Below are 24,869 nucleotides of genomic sequence, written 5' to 3'. Positions count from 1 at the left end.
GTCCCCACGTAGATAATGCCACTCACGCCTTTAAGTGAAAAAAACAACATTACATACTCACCTTAATCCCGTTCCCATGCTGTCTTGTGTCAATGCAGGCTTGCTCTCTTTTGAGCAGGTCTGCTGGGGCTGAACGAAGCAAGAGGCGCGATGATTTCATCGCATGCTTGGGTCTTTGAAAGGGGCTGATTGGCAAGGCAGAATGACTTGCCCCGCCAATCAGTGCCTTTCAACAAAGGAAGCGGCACGATGATGTCATCGTACTGCTAGCATCGTTTAAAGGCGCTAATTAGCTGGGTAGAATGACTTGCCCCGCCAATCAGCGCCTTTCAAAAACGGAAGTGGCGCAATGACATCATTGCGTCACTAGCATAGTTGAAAGGCGCTGATTGGCGGGGCAAGTCCTTTTGCCCTGCAAATCAGCGTCATTGTAACGAACATGCCCGGCCATTCAGCGCTTATGCATGTAATTGTATCTGCGTCCTATAGACACAGGTACAATTAGTGCAGGAGGGGAAGGCAACGGCTACTTTCAGGGGGGCCAACGCCCCCTCAGAGAGGCAGCAGGCTCATCTCTCCTCATGGATGGTGCGGCCCTGGTTCTTGGTCACCCCTCTTACCAAGGCCCTTCTCCCCGATTACTCAGTTTGGTGGGACGGCCAGCTCAAGGAAGAGTTCTGGTTGTTCCAAACTTCTTCTATTTAAGAATTATGGAGGCCACTCTTTTCTTGAGAACTTTCACTGCAGCAGAATTTTTTTATACCCTTGTCCAGATCTGCGCCTCCGCAGAATCCTCTCTCTGAGCTTTATAGGCAGTTCTTTCCTCCTCATGGCTTGGATTCTGCTCTGATATGCATTGTCTGCTGTGAGACCTTATATAGACAGGGGTGTGTCTTTCCAAATCATGTCCAATCAAATGAATTTACCACAGGTGGACTCGAATCAAGGTGTAGAAACATTTCAAAGATGATATAGAGAAATGGGAGGCCCCCAGAGCTAAATTTCAAGTGTCATAGAAAAGGGTCTGAATACTTATGTCCATGTGAAATTTGAGTTTGCATTTTTAATAAATTTGCAAAAATTCCTAAAATTCTGTTTTTACTTTGTCATTATGGGGAATTCAGAATTATGAGAAAAACTTGATTTTGTAAAGTGAAAGGGTCTTAGGATTTTCCAAATGCACTGTAGACATCCTAAATCTGTGTCATTCATCTATATTACCACTGTTTCTATATATGTGATAAAGGGGCCCCTTTTGGCTCTTTACTCTACACAAAACTGCAACACAAAATGAATAAGGATAAATTCCTACATAGGGCATGGTTGGAATTGACAGTGGTGGATCCCCATAGGTCCATTATGGGCGGCCGCCTGGGGCCAGAGGCTCCCGGGGGGCCCATGGCCACCCAAAGACCACATTGCAGTTTTGTCACGCTTTTGCCGCGAATCGCGGTAAAAAACGCGACAAAACTGAAGTCCCTGGACTCAATTGTGCTTAATTTGGTAGCGGATACAATTGACATCACTGGCAAGGGAACCACCCTTCCCAGCCATTCTGCGTTTTTTAGTGATGCAGGCGGCCCAATGATGTCACCGCGCCGCTTGCGTCACTACGTTAGATGTGGCCTGGTCAGAAGCAAAAAGGCCTGCATCGTTGGAGAAGAGAACGGCACTGGAACTGGGACAGGTAAGTGTGCTGCTATCTACAGGTGGGGTGGTGCATTCTACAGGGAGCTGTGTGCCATATCTACAGGTGGGGTGTCACTATATGTAGGGGGGTTGTGTGGTACAATCTACAGGGAGTGGCGCATTCTACAGAAGGCTGTGTGCCGTATCTACAGGGGGGTTGCACTTTCTACAGGGGGCTGTATGGTGCTATCTACAGTGGAGCTGTGTGGCAATATCTGCAGGGGGCTTTGTTTGCACTATTTACAGGGGGACTGTGTGGCGCTATCTACAGGGGGCTGTGTGGCACTATTTACAGGTGGGCTGCGTTGTGCTATCTACAGGGGGGCTGTGTGGCACTATCTACAGGGGGCTGTATGGCAATATCTACAGGCGGCTGTGTGGCTATCTATAGGAGGGTGCAGCACTATCTGCAGGAGGGCTGTATTGCACTATTTACATGGGTTCTGTGTGGTGCTATCTATTGGGAGGCTGTGTCACACTATCTACAGTGGGGTTGGTGCATTCTACAGGGAGCTGTGTGCTGTATCTGCAGAGGGGTTGGCGCTTTCTACAGGGGGCTGTTTGGTGCTATCTACAGGGGGGTCGGTGCTATATACGGGGGCTGGCGCTATCTGCAGGGGTCTGTGTGGCACTATCTGCAGGGTGCTGTTTGGCACTATTTACAGAGCGGAGGATTATATTTAAAAAAATGAGCAAACAACGGTTTCTGGATATACCAATTGAAAACGTTCCAACCTCTTGAACTTAATTCAGACTTTGAACTTAACTGTTTTCTATAGAATATGCATGGTTCGTCTTGCCAACATCTGGTTATAGATTTTTGCTCAGTCCTTACATACTTTAGAGCTTTAGAGTGTAGTGTTTACAAATGCATCATGTTTTTAACCCCTTAACGACCAGGCCATTTTGCGCGTTAATGACCAATGATTATTTTTAGTTTTTTCACGGTCCCATTCCAAGAGTCGGAACTTTTTTTTAAACTCCGTCGCCGTATAAGGGCTTGTTTTTTGCGGGATAAGTTGTATTTTGTAGTTACACCATATTTTGTACTTACACCATAATATATCGATTAACTTTTATTAACTTTAATTTAGGAGAGAATTGAAAATAAACTGCGATTCCAGCATTGATTTTCACGTTATAAATTTACCCCGTTTACTATGCAGCGTAAATAACATGTTACCTTGATTCTATGGGTCAGCATGATTAAGGGGATACCAAATATGTAAAGGTTTTATATGTTTTCCTACGTTTGCGCAATAAAAACCCTTTTAGAAAAAAATGACTTGTTTTTGCATCGCTGCATTCCAAGAGCCGTAATAACTTTTTTATTTTATGTGGCCGTATGTGGGCTTGAGTTTTGCAGGCCAAGGTGTAGTTTTCATTAGTACTATTTTGGGGTACATAGGACTTATAGATTAACTTTTATTTAATTTTTTATGGGCGGGAATTTTGCCGTGTTTTTTTAGTTTTTTTAAGACGTTCATCCAACGGTTTAATTAATGTGTTCATTTTATTGTTCAAGTTGTTACGATCGCGGGGATACCATGTATGTGTATGTGTTATTTGTTTTGACACTTTTACTAAATTTTTATTTTATTTTGACTGTAAGGCCGGATTTACACGAGCGTGTGCGTTTTGCGCGGGCAAAAAATGCAGTGTTTTGCGCGCGCAAAAGGTACTTAACAGCTCCGTGTGTCAGCCGCGTATGATGCGTGGCTGCGTGATTTTCGCGCAGCCGCCATCATTATGACACTCTGTCTGTATGTTTGTAAACGCGTGATTTTCACGCACCCATTGACTTCAATGTGTGCGTGATGCGCGAACAACGCACAAATATAGGACATGTCGTGAGTTTTACGCAGCGGACGCACGCTGCGTGAAACTCATGGACAGTCTGCACGGCCCCATAGACTAACATAGGTCCGTGCGAGGCGCGTGAAAATCACGTGCGTTGCACGGACCTATTATACGTTCGTCTGAATAAGCCCTAAATGTTTTTGTTTTTTTCACAAACTTTATTCAACTGCTTTACATTTTGTTTTTTAGTCCCACCAGGGGACTTCACTATGTGATCTGCTGATCGCGTATATAATGCTTTGGTATACTTAGTATACCAAAGCATTATTGCCTGTCAGTGTAAAACTGACAGGCTATCTATTAGGCAATGCCGGAGGCCTAAAAGGCATTTGCTGAAGGCAGACCTGGCGGCCTTTGTTAGGCCCCTGGCTGCCATGGAAACCCGACGGTCGCCCCGCGATTTCTTTGTAGGGGCACCGATGGGATGACAGAGGTAGCTCCCTCCCTCTGTCAAACACATTAGATGTCGCTGTCGCTATTGACAGCGGCATTTAATAGGTTAAACTGCCGGAATCGGAGCGCGCTTCGATTCTGGCAGTTGCGGCAGGATAACAGCCGTGCTCTTGCAGCTGATCACGTGGGTATACTGGCAGTACCCACGCGATAGGAGGATGGATATATCCGTCCTTTTGCAGGAACTAACTCCTGCACAGGACGGATATATACGTCCTTCGTCGTAAAGGGGTTAATCTTTTTTTGAACGAATATAACATATAAGTTCTAAAAACTGTTCAAATATTTTCGAAATTATTGGAAACGTATTGCCAACTATGTTATTTCACATTTAATTAGGATAGCCTATGGACTTTTTGTTCATTAATTACATTACTATATAAATAGTCCCTATTTGCTAGATACAGTAATAATATAGCAAGGATAGCAACTTAGTATTGAAAGCGCGACTTGCGTTTTCTTTGTGACGCTACAACTATATATTTATTCATCTCTTAGATAGTAATATAATGCTAAATATGCTACTGAATTTATCCATAGTGGTGTAGATAGCTTGATTTTGTTCTTCTCCATCTAGATGCTATAACAAAATATCCACTAACACACCTGCGGACAGCAGTGTGGTGCTGAATATGTTACTTTGTTCTGACTTAGTATCGCAGATTGCGCTACTTTGTCTTTTCCTATCTGGATTTAATAATATTATCTCTATTTTATGTGAACAGTAGTGTGGTGCTGATTGTGTTACCTATTTTTAATAGCGCTGAATGCGCGACTTTATTATAAAAGTTGTTTTCTATTTATGTCTATGTGGACAACATTGTGGTGCTGAACTCACCACTCCATTCTGGCTGTGACAGATTGCTGCTGATAATCTTTTTTCTCAATGAGAGCAGTCAATCTTTTGAGCTGGCTTGTGATTTAGGATGTTTTTTTAATATAGATTTTATATATATATATATATATATATATATATATATATATATATATATATATATATATATATATATATATATATATATAATATACATAGATATGTTGATTTTCTTATCAGATATAATGCATTGTTTACATATTTGTATATGTTGATGATCTTTTATTTCTCTAATGTGTCATTCGTTTTGTTATATTATGTTGCACACTTGCATAATTGTATGAGCAGCTTTTTAAACCATGATTATCTAGCACGTCACTCATGCCCCAGAGGAGGCCTGGAGGGGAAAACCCAGGGTTGGTCGAGTTGTTTTGACGTGCTGCTCCTGATTTTATTTATATCACCAATGCTTCTTCTATCTTCTATTTTCTGTAATTATGGAATAAATCTTGCGTGTTGCAAAAAAAAACAAAAACAGTGGGTGTTGAACTATTTATCCTCTTCTCTATTGGAGTCATAGGATTTATCTTGCCTGGAGCTTGAACATCAGGATACGGTGCAGAGCTCCGTGGTACTACAAGGACCAGAACAATTGCACACACCTTCTCTGTATTGTAGATTGTCTATTGCTTGTGCACTGAGCAGAAACATCTATAAGACTACAGGTTGGACTGTGTTTCTCGGTGCTCTTCGAGTGAAAACCTTTATGTACTATCTACAGGGGGTGTCACATTCTACAGGGAGCTGTCTGCAGTATCTACAGCAGAGTGGGGCTTTCTACAGGAGGCTATGTGGTGCTATCTACAGGGAAGTGGTGCTATCTACAAAGAGCTGTGTGGCACTAACTACAGGGGGGCTGTGTGGCACTATTTACAGGGGGGCTGTGTGGCACTATTTACAGCGAGGGCTGTGTAGCGCTATCTACAGGGGGGCTGTGTGGCACTATTTACAGGGGGGCTGTGTGGCGCTATCTACAAGGGGGTACAAGATGTACCTGAGGAAGGGACCTGTCCGGTCCTGAAACGCATAGTATCTATTACAATTAAAGTCTATTATAACATACTCCGTTTTGAATATCAACCTGTCAGGCACCGTGTCCCGAATACTGCATTTTTTTCCCCTTCACATCCTACTTTCGACAAGGGGCACTGTGTATGCAGTTCTTTACTTTACAGTGTTTCACACAATTATATTCGGGGGCACAGTGCTTGGTACCATTATATTCAGGTGCACAGTGTATTGTGCTATTATATTTAGGGGCACAGTGGGTGGCACCAAGAGAATTTTATCTTCATTTATAGGTGTTGAAATGGTGGAAAAGTGAGGCGCTGAAGACATCTGAGTGGCAAATTCTGAAGAAAGGGCGGCTGTGGAGAAGGGTAGCTTAAGTTTGGGTAACAGCCCTGGGCCTAAGGTCTACTTAATCCACCACTGGGAATTGCTAATGTGCAGAAAAACATGTGAAGGGGCTTTTGTACTTTGTTACCTCTAGTGATTTTTGGTAGTTTCAAACAACTTATATTCATTTTATACAAACAGTATATGTATTCAAGTGGAAAGCAGGAGCACCTTGGCAAATAGTATTAGCTCAGGGTACCAGAAAACTTGACCCAGGTCCAGGGTCTCAATGCACAGACCTGTAGAAGAAATTGCTGCACTCCAGGAATAGTGAATAGAAGTGTTTATTCACCCATAACATTGATATGGATGAATAAACACTTCTATTCACTATTCCTGGAATGCTGCAATTTCCTCTATGTATATATTGGATATTTAATATAAACTTTGGCCCCAGTACTAGTTATCATGAATAAATGTAGCTTTTTTTGGCTCATCAATATTATTGTAATGTACTGCTCACCTTTTGAATTTTGTTCATTGTCATTTCTCTTCTGTTGTGCCCACCATACACCATAGTGTTTCAATAATAGACAATAGATTTTTATGCATCATTAGAAAAACTGAAAGAGTTCATGTGACTCAACCTCCACGGCCAGCAAAACATTTCTCTTTCACCTTGGGGCAGACATAAGCTTTTGTTTCTTTGCATTTAATGGAGAGTGAAGGCTCTGCAGGTTGTTTCTGTGCTTATGTAGGAGTAGAAAGCTATTTAATCTGAAGATCTCTGAGTAAAAGTCAATCAACCCATTTTAAACATGTACAAGATGTAATTATTTATACTTGATGTGACTGTGGGTGCTGCTTCCCATTTACTGCACAATAGCAAATCTGCAAAGATGTAAAATTGCTTTAAAATTCTTAAATAAGTAGTAAGTAATTTAGCTTGTCTGGAAAAGCAATTAAGGACTTTAATCCAGGGAAATTATTGTTAAAATGACTAATAAATCAAACTTTTTACACTTGATTCACCTGGAAAATTCCATATTACACACAAAATAAAAATGTCAACTTTAAATTTTATCACTTTGTCAGGCGTAAAAAATATGTAGCCAGAAAGTCCAATATTATAGTCCATCAGACAAGCCTGTTTTGTGTACGTTATTAGGGTGGATTTAGCCAATAGAGAGAGGGGAGACAAATCCAACAGAGATATCAGCACTGGAGGACTACAGGCATGTAGGTTGTAAATATTGGATTGCATCGAATTCTAGTGCTCCTGTGACTGCACAAGCAAATTTAGCAGGAATATAGAAGCAATCCTTTAAAAGGGTTGTCACCTAAAGACAACCCCTGCCCATTTGCCTTATTAGGGTATATGGACATCATAGAGTGGAGTGCGCCCGCTCAACACTTTCCTTCATGAGCCAGATCAGAGAACTGCTGTGGCGGCCTTGCACAATCCATTTATTACATGAATGGTCATTCATCTGCAGGGTAAATGTTTAACTAACTGCAGTTTACCCTGGCATAATCTGCTATTTGCTGCAGGTGCCAGAAACGGAACCCTTCAGCGATCAGATGGCTCCAATCTGAAACTGCATTGTCCGACCCAGACAACACCATTACTATTTAAGTTATTTCCAAACTGCACTGAAAGATTTCCTTCTATTTGTTTCCCCAGTACAAATCCCTAAATAGGTAAAAATAACAAAAAACTCTTTACTCACACCAACTTCTAGCTCCAGAAATGAAGACCAGCTACTATCTTCTGCATATTACAGTAGTGAAGTGCTTTTAGAGCTTTTGCTGGTAGAAAAAATAGTGCAATCTTTGCATCCATACAAAAGCATTGTAACGTCCATGGCCGCGGGCCGTCGGGTTCACTCACCTCCCGACGCCCGCAGCCATGAATCCGTGAGCGCTGGTCCCCGTCTCCCTCCTTGGAGACGCCAGCGCTCACTTCCGCTCTGTTGGGCTGTTTCCTTAAAGGGCCAGCGCACGCAAATAGGAAGTCGTCATCATCATCAACTGCCACGATTTCCTGGCCTATAAGAAGGCCCCAGGCCTTCTAATCCTTGCCTGAGCTTTGTTAGTTTTCCCAGTCTGTCTTGCAAATGGTCCCTTAGTTTTTTCCGTTCCAGTTGTTACCCGTGCCTTCTTCATCGTTCCTGTTTCCCGTGCTGTGCCTTAGTATCAAGTCGTGCCACGTCCGGTGTCATCTGTCACATCCGGAGGAATCTGCCACGTCCTGTGTCATCTGCCACGTCCGGAGGAATCCGCCACGTCCTGTGTCTTCCGCCACGTCCAGAGGTGTCCGCCACGTCTAGCGCAACTTGCGGCTCCTGTGTTATCCGCCACGTTTGGCGCTATCTGCTGCACCCATCTCCATCTGTGCCAGAGCTGCGGCCACCATCTGGACTATTCAGGTACCCTTGTGCGGGACATTGTATTTCTGGGGTGTCCTGTTGTTTGGCCAGCCGCCTCCCCGCTACGGCGGTACGGCCTAGTGGGTCCACTAACCCGCTTAGTGACAGTACGCTCAGGCTATGGACCCCGCTGGTCAACCTGAGACTTTGACCACACGAGCCATGCTGGCCGAGATGGAGGATCTCCAGTCACGACAAGACCAGCTCCTCCTGTCGGTGAACGCCATAGCCCATTGGCTGCTTGCTCCAACCACAGTAATCACCGCACCCGTTCCTGCGGTTCCTCCTGTTACACTTCCTGTCTGTACCGGTACCAACCCCCTGTGTTTCTTGCTGCTATCTCCACGATATGACGGAGATTCCGAGGTCCTGCAGGGGATTTTTGAATCAGTGCCTGATCCATTTCAGACTACATGCCAGGTCCTTCTGTTCGGCTGACGTCAGGATCGCCTTCATCATCTCTCTCTTTACTGGCAAAGCCCTGGCATCGGCTAATCCTCTGTGGGAACATCAGGGACCAGAGACCCGGGACTTGCAGTGCTTCCTACAGACCTTCCGCTCGATCTTTGAGGAACCTGGGAGAGTTTCTTCGGCTACTGCATCCTTGCTAACCCTACACCAGGGAGACCTCTCCGTGGGCGAGTATGCCATCCAGTTCTGTATCCTGGCTGCTGAATTGACCTGGAACAACGAGGCTTTGGTGGCTACATTCTGGCAGGGACTGTGTTCAGGGATCAAGGACGAGCTGGCTGCTCGCGACCTACCATCTACCCTGGACGATCTTATCCTACTCGCCTCCCGAGTTGACATGAGGATCCGGGAACGTTCCCAAGAGGTTCTCCGGGAGAGGGAACTTCCCAGGCTGGATTCTGCTGTCCCGCAATCCCCCTCAGTCATCCCACCAGAGGATTCGATTCAGAGGAATTATGTCAAGTTGTCTACCCAGGAGAGACAACACAGACGCACCTCTGGACTTTGTTTGTATTGCGGCCGTGGAGGCCATATTGTGCGCCTGTGTCCCCAGAGACCAGAGAGACCCCCTTGCCTAGGACTGGTTGGAGAGACAACCCTAGGTGGAACGGAACCTAACAGAGCATTCGGTTCCAAATTGACTATTCCTGTGACCCTAGTATCCGGCGACAGGACGAATCAAGTCTCTGCCTATCTTGACTCTCTGTTCTCCTGCAAACTTCATCCAGAAAGAGCTTGTGGATCATCTTCAGTTGCCCACAGTTCCCCTAGAGACGTCTTTGGCTGTTGCCTCAGTTAATGGACTGCCTCTGCCTGATCCCATAATTTCTAAAACCAAGCCGTTGAAGCTCCAGGTTGGAGTCCTGCATTTCGAATTAATTTCTTTCCTTGTTTTGCCCAAGGCCATCAATCCTCTTCTGCTGGGCCTGCTTTGGCTTCGACTACATGCCCCAGTCCTGGACTGGAATTCTGGAGAGGTTCTCCAATGGGGCTCCAAGTGCCATGGTCGTTGTCTGTTGCAGATCCATCCTGTCAAGCCTCCTCTGCCTCAGTCGTTGGTGGGACTGCCTTCCCAATTTGCTCAGTATGCAGATGTTTTCAGCAAAAGGGAGACTGAGACGCTGCCTCCACATCGGACCTATGACTGCCCCATTGAACTGGTTCCTAATGCCTCTCTCCCCCGTGGACGGGTATATCCTCTCTCCTTGCCAGAGTCTCTATCCATGTCGGCCTATATCAAGGAGAATCTGGAGAGGGGTTTCATATGAAAGTCTTCCTCCCCGGCCGGGGCTGGATTCTTCTTCGTTAAAAAGGACGGATCTCTTCGTCCCTGCATTGACTACAGGGGTCTCAACCTGATCACAGTCAAGAACAAATACCCGTTGACACTCATTTTTGAGCTGTTTACGAGGAGTCAATTTTTTTTTCTAAGCTAGACCTGCGGGGGGCTTACAATCTAGTCCGGATTCGCCGGGGTGATGAATGGAAGACGGCTTTTAACACCCGGGACGGGCACTACAAATACCTGGTGATGCCCATCGGACTGTGTAACTCTCCCGCAGTGTTTCAGGAGTTCGTTAACGATATCTTCCGAGATCTACTCTATGTCTGTGTTGTTGTTTATCTCAATGATATTTTGATTTTCTCCCCAGATCCGACGACTCATCGGAGGCATGTCCGTCAGGTTCTACTACGGTTAAGGGAGAATCATTTATACGCCAAGCTGGAGAAGTGCGTCTTTGAGAGGAATTCTCTGCCCTTCCTGGGCTACATCATCTCGGATCAAGGCCTCAAGATGGATCCTGAGAAAGTGAAAGCTGTCCTGTAGTGGCCACGTCCTCAAGGCTTAAGGGCCATACAGCGGATCCTGAGATTCGCCAATTTCTACCGGCAGTTTATTCCTAACTTCTCTTCTCTGACGGCTCTCATCTCGGCCATTACCAAGAAGGGTGTGAACGCCAAAGTGTGGACTCCAGAGGCAAAGTCCGCATTTATTAGCCTCAAAAAAGCCTTCACTTCAGCCTCGATCCTCCATCATTTTGACGTATCTCGGCAGTTCTCTCTGGAAGTGGACCCTTCCTCTGTTGGTGCAGGTACACTTCTGTTCCAGAGGAGCTCCAAAGAAAAGGCAGTGGTATGTGGCTACTACTCAAGACTGTTTTCTTCTGCTGAACGCAATTACTCCATTGGAGATCGGGAGCTACTGGCCATCAAATTGGCCCTGGAGGAGTAGAGACATCTTCTAGAGGGCGCTGCTCACCCAATCCCGATCTTCATCGACCACAAGAACCTCACCTACCTTCAGTCTGCACAACGACTGAATCCTCGTCAAGCCAGGTGGTCGCTGTTTTTCACCCGTTTCCAAATTCTGCTCCACTACCGTCCCGCGGACAAGAATGTGAGGGCCGATGCCCTGTCCAGATCGTTCGAGACGGAAGACACGGTGGAGTCCATTCAGACTATCATAGACCCGTCCTGCGTTGTCACCGCTTATCCCCTGCTGATTAGAGACATCCCTCCTGGGAGGACGTTTGTTCGGTTGGCAGACAGGAGAAGAATTCTACACTGGGGACACAGTTCTAAACTGGCTGGGCACGCCGGTGTCCGTAAAACCCGAGACCTGATTGCTCGTCACTTCTGGTGGCCCACACTACCTAAATATGTTCTGGACTTTGTCTCTTCTTGCACGGTGTGTGCCACTAACAAAGTGACTCACTCCAAGCCTGCCGGGCTGCTCCAACCCCATAATGTACCCAATGCCCCCTGGCAGCACATTGCGATGGACTTTGTCACAGACCTTCCCCCTCAGCAGGATACAACACTGTCTGGGTGGTGGTGGACCGGTTCTCTAAGATGGCTCTTTTTATCCCGCTGACCGGCCTACCTTCTGCTCCTCGTCTGGCGAGTCTCTTCATTCTACACATCTTTCGCTTGCATGGCCTGCCTCTTCACATCGTGTCAGATCGGGGTGTTCAGTTTACTTCAAAGTTCTGGAGAACCCTCTGTAAACTCCTGGATGTGAGTTTGGACTTTTCCTCAGCCTATCACCCCCAGTCCAATGGGCAAGTGGAAAGGATCAACCAGATCATGGAGAATTATCTCCGCCACTGCATCTCTTCATAGCACGATAACTGGGTACAGCTTCTTCCATGGGCCGAGTTTTCATACAACAACCACACAAGTGAGTCCACCACTTCCACTCCGTTTCACATCGTGTACAGTCAACATCCCAGAGTCCCTCTTCCTGTGTTGACTTCATCTCAGGTACCCGCTGCTGACTCTGCATATGGGGACTTCCTGCAAATCTGGCAGCAGACCCGGTCCTCTATTTTGCTTTGGCTGTCCTCTCGGAACATTCACTTGAGGATGCCTTCATACAAGTTTGCTCCCAGGTTCCTTGGTCCTTTCGAGATCCTGCAACAGATCAACCCTGTCTCCTATAAGCTGCGGCTGCCTCCTACCCTCAGAATCCCTAACTCCTTCCATGTGTCCCTCTTGAAACCAGTGGTCCTGAACCGCTACAGCAAGACTTCTAGTTCCACAGTTGCCCCCAGCGGTCCTTCTGATGTATTCGAGGTAAAAGAGATCCTGGACTGCAAAAGGGTAGGAGGAAGGACTTTCTATTTGGTGGACTGGAGAGGGTTTGGTCCTGAGGAGAGGTCCTGGGAGCCATAAGAGAACCTCAGCTCTCCTGCTCTTATTAAAAAATTCCTCTCTCGCTCTGGCCCCAAGAAGAGGGGGCGTGAGAGGGGGGATACTATAGCGTCCATGGCCACGGGCCGTCGGGTTCACTCACCTCCCGACGCCCGCAGCCATGGATCCGTGAGCGCTGGTCCCCGTCTCCCTCCTAGGAGACGCCAGCGCTCACTTCCGCTCCGTTCGGCTGTGTCCCGTAGGGTGCGCTCACACGCTCGCGCCCGGCCTTAAAAGCGCAAATAGGAAGTCGTCATCATCATCAACTGCCATGATTTCCTGGTCTATAAGAAAGCCCCAGTCCTTCTAATCCTTGCCTGAGCTTTGTTAGTTTCCCAGTCTGTCTTGCAAATGGTCCCTTAGTGTTTCTCGTTCCAGTTGTTACCCGTGCCTTGTTCCCCATTCCTGTTTCCCGTGCTGTACCTTAGTATCAAGTCGTGCCACGTCCGGTGTCATCTGCCATGTCAGGAGGAATCCGCCACGTCCTGTGTCATCTGCCACGTCTGGAGGAATCCGCCACGTTCTGTGTCATCTGCATCGTCCGGAGGAGTCCGCCACGTCCTGTGTCTTCCGCCACGTCCGGAGGAGTCCGCCACATCTGCCGCAACTTGTGGCTCCTGTGTCATCCGCCACGTTTGGCGCCATCTGCTGCACCCATCTCCATCTGTGGCAGAGCTGCGGCCACCATCTGGACTATTCAGGTACCCTTGTGCGGGACATTGTATTTCTGGGGTGTCCTGTTGTTTGGCCAGCCGCCTCCCCGCTACGGCGGTATTGCCTAGTGGGTCCACTAACCCGCTTCGTGACAAGCATAGTCTAGTGTGATATCACATGAAGATAGAGCACCAATTTCCTATATACAGTTAGGTCCAGAATTATTTGGACAGTGACACAAGTTTTGGATTTTAGCTGTTTACCAAAACATATTGAATATACAGTTATATAATCAGTTATACAATCAATATGGGCTTAACGTGCAGACTCCCAGCTTTAATTTGAGGGTATTCATATCCTAATTTGAGGAAGGGTTTAGGAATTACAGCGCTTTAATATGTAGCTGCCTCTTTTTTAAGGGACTAAAGGTTATTGGACAATTATCTCAAAAGCTATTCAATGGGCTGCATGGGCTATTCCCTCATTAATCCATCATCAATTAAGCGGGTAAAAGGTCTGGAGTTGATTCCAGGTGTGGCATTTGCATTTGACATGAGGTCAAAGGAGTTCTCAATGCTAGTGAAACAGACCATCGTTAGGCTGAAAAAAAATGAAGAAATCCATCAGAGAGATAGCACAAATGTTGGGAGTGGCTAAATAAACAGTTTGTTACATTCTTGAAAAAAAAAAACAGAGTGCACTGGTGATCTTGTGGACTCCCAAAGGCCTGGACGTCCACGGAAGACAACAGTGGTGGATGATCGCAGAATCCTTTCCATGGTGAAGAAAAACCCCTTCACAACATACCCAAGTGAAGTACACTCTCCGTGAACTAGGTGTATCTGTATCTAAGTTTACCATATAGAGAGGACTTCATGAGAGCAAATACAGTGGGTTCACCACAAGGTGCAAACCATTACTCAGCCTCAAAAAATAGAAAGGCTAGATTAGACTTTGACAAAAAACATCTAAAGAAGCCAGCCCAGTTCTGGAACAGCATTCGTTGGACAGATGAAACTAAGATCAACCTGTACCAGAATGATGGGAGGAAGAACGTATGGAGAAGGCTTGGAACAGCTCATGATCCAAAGCACACCACATCCTCTGCAAAACATGGCAGAGGCAGTGTGATGGCATGGGCATGCATGGCTGACAAAGGCACTGGGTCATTAGTGTTTATTGATGATGTGACTGAAGGCAGAAGCAGCCGGATGAATTCTGAAGTGTTCAGGGATATACATTCTGCTCAGATTCAACCAAATGCATCAAGGTTGATTGGACGTCGCTTCACAGTACAGATGGAAAATGACCCAAAACATACTGTGAAAGAAACCCAGGAGTTTTTTTTTAAGACAAAGAAGTGGAATTTTCTGCAATGGCCAAGTCAATCACCAGATCTCAACCTGATCGAGCATGCATTTCACTTGCTTAAGACAAAACTTAAAGAGGCTCTGTCACCAGATTTTGCAGCCCCTATCTGCTATTGCAGCAGATAGGCGCTGCAATGTAGATTACAGTAACGTTTTTATTTTTAAAAAACGAGCATTTTTGGCCAAGTTATGACCATTTTCGTATTTATGCAAATGAGGCTTGCAAAAGTACAACTGGGCGTGTTGAAAAGTAAAAGTACAACTGGGCGTGTATTATGTGCGTACATCGGGGCGTGTTTACTACTTTTACTAGCTGGGCGTTGTGTATAGAAGTGTCATCCACTTCTCTTCACAACGCCCAGCTTCTGGCAGTGCAGACACAGCCGTGTTCTCCAGAGATCACGCTGTGACGTCACTCACAGGTCCTGCATCGTGTCGGCACCAGAGGCTACAGATGATTCTGCAGCAGCATCGCGTTTGCAGGTAAGTCGATGTAGCTACTTACCTGCAAATGCTGATGCTGCTGCAGAATCAACGGTAGCCTCTGGTGCCGACACGATGCAGGACCTGTGAGTGACGTCACAGATCTGCACTGCCAGAAGCTGGGCGTTCTGAAGAGAAGTGGATGACACTTCTATACACAATGCCCAGCTAGTAAAAGTAGTAAACACGCCCCGATGTACGCACATAATACATGCCCAGTTGTACTTTTACTTTTCAACACGCCCAGTTGTACTTTTGCAAGCCTCATTTGCATAAATACGAAAATGGTCATAACATGGCCAAAAATGCTCGTTTTTTAAAAATAAAAACGTTACTGTAATCTACATTGCAGCGCCGATCTGCTGCAATAGCAGATAGGGGCTGCAAAATCTGGTGACAGAGCCTCTTTAAGGCAGAAAGACCCACAAACAACTGAAGACAGCTGCAGTAAAGACCTGGCAAAGCATCACAAAGGAGGAAACCCAGCGTTTGGTGATGACCATGGGTTCCAGACTTCAGGCAGTCTTTGCCTGCAAAGGATTCTCTACAAAGTATTTAAAAAAACAAACATTTTATTTATGGTAATGTTAATTCGTCCAATACTTTTGAGCCCCTGAAATGAGGAGGCTGTGTAGATAAATGGTTGCAGTTCCTAAACCTTTCACAGGATATTTTTGTTCAACCCCTTGAATTAAACCTTGAAGTCTACACTTCAATTGCATCTCAGTTGTTTCATTTCAAATCCAATGTGGTGGCATGCAGAGCCCAAATCATGAAGATTGTGTCACTGTCCAAAAATTCTGAACCTAACTGTATTTTGGTAGAACCCAGTGTCAATCTTCAATATACAGATTGTGCCTAATTCCATGTTATTAATCCTTGTATGTCTATATATGTGTTAGGCATCTGCCAGGTACTATGTCTAGGTATACTCCTGGGATTAATCAATCCACACCTGAGGCCAGACCTGTTCGACTGACACCATCTCCCACCAACCAGGGTGGCAGGCTCAGGAGTGGGAGAGCCTATCGCGGCCTGGTCAGTCGGAGTTAGCTCCGCCCCATGTCCTTTATTACCTGCCGTGTTCTCCTCCTCAGTGCTTGTAATTCTTCTGGATTCCTGGCCCCACTGCTGCTTGCTCCAGCCTGCTTCTGCCGTGCTTCTGCCTTGCTGCAGTTTCGCTTACCTGCTTTGCTTTGCCTCTGGCTTGCTTCCTCCTCCGTGCTCACTTGGGTATACTCCACTTCATCCTGGTCCGGACTACTCATTCACCGCTCCGTTTCCTCGCGGCGTTCCGTTGGCTACCGCCCCTTCCCTTGCGTGTTCCCTGTTTGTTCTCCCGTGCACTTAGACAGCGTAGGGACCGCCGCCCAGTTGTACCCCGTCGCCTAGGGCGGGTCGTTGCAAGTAGGCAGGGACAGGGCGGTGGGTAGATTAGGGCTCACTTTCCCTTCACCTCCTTCCTGCCATTACATAATTACAAGCCCATACCTAGTCTACCATTTCTCCTACGCTGACGCTATCATGGACCCCCTTGAGACCCTGACCCAGCAGATGCAGGGCCTCTCCCTACAGGTCCAGGCCCTGGCCCAGAGGGTCAACCAGGGTGACGCTGCCTTAGTAGTTCCCCTCACCTCACCTCTAGAACCCGACCTCAAGTTACCTGACCGGTTCTCAGGGGACCGTAAGACGTTTCTCTCCTTCCGGGAGAGTTTCAGACAGTATTTCCGCCTAAAACCCCACTCCTCAGGTTCCGAGAACCAGCGGGTGGGTATCATCATATCCCGACTCAAGGAAGGGCCCCAAGAGTGGGCCTTCTCCTTGGCTCCTGACGCCCCTGAACTTTCCTCTGTTGATCGTTTTTTCTCTGCCCTCGGACTCATTTACGACGAGACTGACAGGACTGCTTTAGCCGAGAGTCAGCTGGTGACCTTACGTCAGGGTAGGAGACCGGTTGAGGAATACTGTTCTGATTTTAGAAAGTGGTGCGCAGCTTCTCGGTGGAACGATCCGGCCCTAAGGTGCCAGTTTAGGTTAGGATTATCTGACGCCCTGAAGGATCTGCTGGTTAGCTACCCCTCTTCTGACTCCCTTGACCAGGTTATGGCCCTAGCAGTACGACTTGACCGACGTCTCAGGGAACGTCAGCTTGAACGCTTCAATGTGCTCCCCTCTGACTTTTCTGCGATCCCCCCCGAGGTCCCGTCTCCTCGCCCCTCCACGGAGGACTCGGAGGTACCTATGCAACTCGGGGCCTCCATGTCCCCTCGACAACGTAGGGAGTTTCGCATAATGAATGGTCTCTGCTTCTACTGTGGGGACGACAAGCATCTTCTGAACACCTGTCCCAGGCGCAAGAATAAAAAGCCGGAAAACTTCCGCGCCTAAGTGATCATCGGGGAGGTCACTTGGGCGCACAGGTATTTCCCGTTAATGTGAAACGCAATAAAATTTTGCTTCCCTTTCAGGTCTCGTTTGCTGGCCGGTCTGCCACGGGCAGTGCTTTCGTGGATTCTGGCTCATCTGCTAATATCATGTCTGTGGAATTTGCTATGTCTCTAAAGATGCCATTTATTGATTTACCTTATCCTATCCCTGTAGTAGGTATCGACTCAACTCCCCTTGCTAATGGTTATTTTACTCAGCATACTCCTGTTTTTGAACTCCTGGTTGGCTCCATGCATTTGGAGCAGTGCTCTGTACTGGTGATGCAGGGATTATCGTCTGATCTGGTATTAGGTCTTCCCTGGTTGCAGTTGCATAATCACACGTTTGATTGGAATACTGGGGATCTCACCAAATGGGGTAGTGAATGTCTTATGTCATGTCTTTCTGTTAACTCTATTTCTCCCCGGGAGGAGGTAAACACGCTTCCTGAGTTTGTTCAGGACTTCGCCGATGTGTTTTCTAAGGAGGCCTCCGAGGTGTTGCCCCCCCATAGAGATTACGATTGCGCCATCGATTTGGTGCCTGGTGCCAAGCTTCCTAAGGGTAGGATATTTAATCTTTCATGTCCTGAACGTGAAGCTATGAGGGTGTATATCCAAGAATGCTTGGCCAAGGGTTTCATTCGCCCCTCGACTTCTCCTGTAGGTGCTGGCTTCTTCTTCGTGGGGAAGAAGGATGGTGGTCTTAGGCCGTGCATTGATTATCGTAACCTGAATAAGGTCACCGTAAGGAACCAGTACCCACTTCCTTTGATTCCGGATCTTTTTAATCAGGTTCAGGGAGCCCAATGGTTTTCTAAGTTCGATCTACGGGGGGCATATAACCTTATCCGCATCAAAGAGGGGGATGAGTGGAAAACTGCGTTCAACACACCCGAGGGTCATTTCGAATACCTCGTCATGCCCTTTGGGTTGTGTAATGCCCCTGCTGTCTTCCAGAATTTTATTAATGAAATCCTGAGAGATTACCTGGGTAATTTTCTTGTTGTGTACCTTGATGACATACTGGTGTTTTCCAAGGACTGGTCCTCCCACGTGGAGCATGTCAGGAAGGTGCTCCAGGTCCTTCGGGAGAATAATCTGTTTGCTAAGACTGAAAAATGTGTCTTTGGGGTACAGGAGATACCATTTTTAGGGCAAATCCTCACTCCTCATGAATTCCGCATGGACCCTGCCAAGGTTCAGGCTGTGGCGGAATGGGTCCAACCTGCCTCCCTTAAGGCGTTACAGTGTTTTTTAGGGTTCGCCAACTATTACAGGAGATTTATTGCCAACTTCTCGGTCGTCGCTAAGCCTCTTACGGACCTTACTCGCAAGGGTGCTGATGTCCTCCATTGGCCCCCTGAGGCCGTTCAGGCCTTTGAGACCCTCAAGAAGTGCTTTATCTCGGCCCCCGTGCTGATTCAGCCCAACCAAGAGGAGCCATTTATTGTGGAGGTTGATGCATCCGAGGTGGGAGTGGGGGCCGTCTTGTCCCAGGGTACCAGCTCCCTCACCCATCTCCGCCCCTGTGCTTACTTCTCTAGGAAGTTTTCGCCCACGGAGAGTAACTATGATATTGGCAACCGCAAACTTCTAGCCATTAAATGGGCTTTTGAAGAGTGGCGGCACTTCCTGGAGGGGGCCAGACACCAGGTAACGGTCCTTACGGATCACAAGAATCTGGTTTTCCTAGAATCGGCCCGGAGGCTTAATCCTAGACAAGCTCGGTGGGCACTATTCTTTACCAGATTTAATTTCTTGGTTACCTATAGGGCTGGGTCCAAGAATATTAAGGCTGATGCCCTGTCACGTAGTTTCATGGCCAATCCTCCTTCTGAGAAGGATCCTGCTTGTATTTTACCCCCTGGTATAATCGTTTCTGCCACTGATTCTGATTTAGCCTCTGACATTGCGGCTGATCAAGGTTCCGCTCCCGGGAACCTCCCTGGGGACAAACTGTTTGTTCCCCTGCAATACCGGCTAAGGGTACTCAGGGAAAACCATGACTCCGCTCTATCTGGTCATCCTGGCATCTTGGGCACCAAACACCTCATTACCAGAAACTATTGGTGGCCTGGGTTGCCTAAAGACGTTAGGGCTTACGTCGCCGCTTGTGAGGTTTGCGCTAGGTCCAAAACCCCTAGGTCCCGACCTGCGGGCCTATCACGTTCCTTGCCCATTCCCCAGAGACCTTGGACCCATATCTCCATGGATTTTATCACCGATTTGCCTCCATCTCAGGGCAAGTAGGTGGTGTGGGTGGTAGTAGACCGCTTCAGCAAGATGTGCCACTTTGTGCCCCTTAAGAAGCTACCTAACGCCAAGACGTTAGCTTCTTTGTTTGTGAAACACATCCTGCGTCTCCATGGGGCCCCAGTCAATATAGTTTCTGACAGAGGGGTACAATTTGTTTCCTTATTTTGGAGAGCTTTTTGTAAAAAGTTGGAGATTGATCTGTCCTTCTCCTCCGCCTTCCATCCCGAAACTAATGGCCAAACGGAAAGGACTAACCAATGCCAGGAACAATATTTAAGGTGTTTCATCTCTGACTGTCAATTCGATTGGGTCTCATTCCTTCCCCTTGCTGAATTTTCCCTGAATAACCGGGTCAGTAACTCGTCAGGGGTCTCCCCGTTTTTCTGTAATTTCGGGTTTAACCCAAGGTTCTCCTCCGTTTCCCCCGGTTGTTCCAATAATCCTGAGGTAGAGGATGTTCATCGGGAACTGTGCACTGTCTGGGCCCAGGTTCAGAAGAACCTAGAGGCGTCCCAGAGCGCACAAAAGATTCAGGCGGATAGTAGACGTTCTGCTAACCCCCGGTTTGTCGTCGGGGATTTGGTCTGGTTGTCGTTCAGGAACTTGCGCCTTAAGGTCCCGTCCAGGAAGTTTGCTCCCCGATTTATTGGACCTTATAAGATCATTGAAGTCCTCAACCCTGTATCCTTCCGTCTGGAGCTGCCCCCATCCTTTCGCACACATGACGTCTTCCATGCCTCCCTCCTTAAACGCTGCTCCCCGTCCTGGTCCCCCTCGAGGAAACCTCCTGTTCCCGTTCTCACCCCTGAGGGGGTGGAATTCGAGGTGGCCAAGATTATGGACAGTAGGATGGTCCAGGGCTCCCTCCAGTACCTGGTCCATTGGAGAGGATACGGGCCGGAGGAGAGGACTTGGGTACCTGCCCGTGATGTTCACGCTGGGGTATTGATGAGGAGGTTCCACCTTCTCTTCCCTACTAAACCGGGTCCTCTTAGTAAGGGTCCGGTGGCCCCTCATAAAAGGGGGAGTACTGTTAGGGATCTGCCAGGTACTACGTCTAGGTATACTCCTGGGATTAATCAATCCACACCTGAGGCCAGACCTGTTCGACTGACACCATCTCCCACCAACCAGGGTGGCAGGCTCAGGAGTGGGAGAGCCTATCGCGGCTTGGTCAGTCGGAGTTAGCTCCGCCCCCTGTCCTTTATTACCTGCCGTGTTCTCCTCCTCAGTGCTTGTAATTCTTCTGGATTCCTGGCCCCACTGCTGCTTGCTCAAGCCTGCTTCTGCCGTGCTTCTGCCTTGCTGCAGTTCCGCTTACCTGCTTTGCTTTGCCTCTGGCTTGCTTCCTCCTCCGTGCTCACTTGGGTATACTCCACTTCATCCTGGTCCGGACTACTCATTCACCGCTCCGTTTCCTCGCGGCGTTCCGTGGGCTACCGCCTCTTCCCTTGCGTGTTCCCTGTTTGTTCTCCCGTGCACTTAGACAGCGTAGGGACCGCCGCCCAGTTGTACCCCGTCGCCTAGGGCGGGTCGTTGCAAGTAGGCAGGGACAGGGCGGTGGGTAGATTAGGGCTCACTTTCCCTTCACCTCCTTCCTGCCATTACAATATGAGAAGCACATCTCAAATTTGACGTTTTAAAAAAAAAAAAAAATTAGTCCTATATTTTATTCATGTTTTAATACAGAGCTTGCATACATCTGCATATCTAATAAAAAACAAAAAAGGCATTCACACTACGAACAATACATGCCCAACAAGACAATCTTAGTATCCCATCTTCTTACCCATAACTTCTTTCACCTTCCTGATCATGCAGTCTCACCTTACTCTCAAGTGTTTGTGCACCTCAACATTTGAAGGCTTTTAGGATTGTTTATGTATCCATTAACCATTGATCAGGTAATTAACATACTGATACTATAGGAAGCGTCAATCTGGTTAGGGTCTGTTCATATCTGTGTTCAGGTTTTCCGTTGTTCTGCTTCATCTCTAATGGTCTAACGGTGCCCGATGGAACCCATAGACTTTAATTGGTTCTGTCAGGTTTCCATCATGTGTCTGTTAATTTGTCGCACAATATAGCTATTTTGTAAAAACAATAAAATCTGTGACGGAGGTCCCTAATGGAGTCTCTGATGCAGATGTGAACAGAGCCCTAACTGAGTAGCGGTGTATGTGATGGCAGAGTTGCTTTGAGCATAAACCATGTTTTGGATTAATAAACAACTGGGAGGAAGAACGCAGTCATAGATTAAAAATAACATAGTGAAAGAACAGGATGTCCCAAACTAGGATCTAATGATGTACTGCTGCTGTCAAACTATTGTTGTAAATAATGGTTCAAGTGCACTTCTATATAAAATAAAGTTCATAGAGCTAACTTATACATTACAGATTTCTTCGGGCTGTCGTTTCATCTGATTTCAGTAGTCTACATGGGATAAGTTAGCATTGACACTTGACGGAAGTGAAGTGCATCTTTGAGCTATGTGGGCACTGCTAGATTGAATATTACTTAATTTCTATGTTTTTTCGACTTGTAATTCTCACTGTTCAAGCTGTCATAAGTGCTCCACATGAGCTCATGAACATTTATAAAATGTCAAGTAATATAGCAGAACATCTCTGATAATAAGTGGAAATTGTAAGACACTTCTACTTCGTCTATGAATGATGCATGAATAATCAGCAGCATTTCTAGATATAGTTTACTACATTGGGAATCACAAGTGAATATACATGATTGAGGCAGCCATGATTAAGGTAAAATTGGAAGTATTAAGGTGCCCATACACGAGATAAATGTTTTCTGAACATGGCGATCGGCAAATTACCTAATGTGTTTGGGGGTCGGCAATGGTTAGGGACAGAAGGATTAGGCATGTTGGATCTCAACATGCCCGTTCCTTTAGGTGATAATCCACTGAAAAAGGGGTCTAACAGTGGCTTATTCCCGTCACTCCATTGAAAAGACATGCATGCTCCACCAAACATTTATGGTGCTGTTCTGATAAAATCATAAAGGCTGTACCTCTGAATATTGGTCCTATTAAAAAATTGCGACTTTAACAAATGTGTGGGGAGGAAATGCATTGATACCGGTGTACATACAGTATAGCCTATATGTTAGTCTTCATGTGAAGATGACTCTTACAACCACTCTGTTAAACCCTTTTTGTCGCAGCCATTTTTAGTTTTTTCATTTTAGTTTTTTCCTCCATGTCCTCGAAAAGCAATAACTTTTTATTTTTCCTTCAACATAGCCATATGAGGGTTTTGTTTTTTTGCAGGATTAGTTATGGTTTTTAATAGCACCATTTATTGTACAATACAATGTACCACTCTAGTGTAGCTTTAGCAGAATGTTTAGGGTCATTGTACAAGTCTCAAATCTCTGGCAGACAAACGGCTTTTTCTCAAGAATTTCCCTGTATTTACTGCCTTCCATCTTTCTTTCAATCAAGAGAAATTTTCCAGTTCCTGCCGATAGAAAGTATTCCCACAGCATGATGCTGTCACCACCATGCTTCACTGTGGGAATAGTGTTCTTGGGGTGAAGGGATGTGTTGGGTTTGCGCCACTGATAGCGTTTCCCATGATGGCCAAAGAGTTCAATGTTCAATCTTATCGGACCAGAGAACTTTCTTCCATGTGTTTGGGGAATCTGCCACATGCTGTATGGCAAGCATATGGCACGTGTTTTGTTATGTTTTTCTTTAAACAATGGCTTGTTTTGGCCACTCATCCATAAAGCCCCACTTCGTGTAGTGTACAGCTTATAGTGGTCCTATGGACAGATATTTCTTTCCCCACTGTGGATCTTTGGAGCTACTTCAGTGTTATTGTTGGTGTTTTTAGTGAATTTCTAGTTAATGCCTTCCTTGACCAGTCTGTGAATTTTTGTGGGCCACCATCTCTTGTCAAGCTTGTAGTTGTGTCAAATTTTATTTTGTTATAATGGATTTAATGGAACTCTGGGATGTTCAAAGTTTGGGATATTTTTTTTTATACCTAACCCTGCTCTATAATTCTCCACAAATGTATCTCTGACCTGTTTGGAGAGTTCCTTGGTTTCCATGTTGCTTGCTTAGTGGTGTTGCAGATTCAGGATTCTTTTATATATACTGACATCATCTGATAGATCATGTGACACTTTGATTGCACATAGGTGTACCTCAGCCAATTTTGTGACCTCTGAAGTTAATTGGTTTGACTAGACCTTATTTAGGGGTTTCATAGCACAGGGGGTGAATACATATGCACTCACAACTTTTCCGTTTTTAGTTATTTTTTCAATATTATTTATTTTCTAAACAATGTATCTTTTTTTTCATTCTACTGTAACAATTTGGACTATTTTGTCAGGTCCATTGCATAAAATCAAATTCATATCCATTTAAATTCCAGGTTGGAATGCAACATAACTGAAAAAAAACAAGGGGCTGAGTACATTCACAAGGCACTGTATATTTGTATATATATCTCAATTAGCAGCACATTTCATCTCAGAACAAACAGTTCAGACTGGTTGTCATCATTCTCCAAACCATACCATCTGGACCTACTGTAAACTTAGGCAATGTTCACATTGTCTGTTTTTATTGTGTTTTTAAGATGCATTTTTTTTTGTCTTCGTAGATATACTCTCAGGTCTCTTACTGGGAGTTCACCAACTAAAAGATAAAAATGCATCTTAAAAACGCAACAGAAATGAACAGTGTGAATCCAGCCCAAGATTGCATCTGAGTACTCTGGTTTCTTTCTGTATTCCAAAAACAAACTGAAAAAACTGTCGGACAACTGGCTTACTATGAAGCTGACCAGGGGCGTAACTAGGAAAGACTGGGCCCCATAGCAAACTTTTG

The sequence above is a fragment of the Rhinoderma darwinii genome, chromosome 4 (assembly GCF_050947455.1).
Source record: "Rhinoderma darwinii isolate aRhiDar2 chromosome 4, aRhiDar2.hap1, whole genome shotgun sequence".
NCBI classification, from domain to species: domain Eukaryota; kingdom Metazoa; phylum Chordata; class Amphibia; order Anura; family Rhinodermatidae; genus Rhinoderma; species Rhinoderma darwinii.
This window is presented reverse-complemented; position numbering follows the sequence as displayed.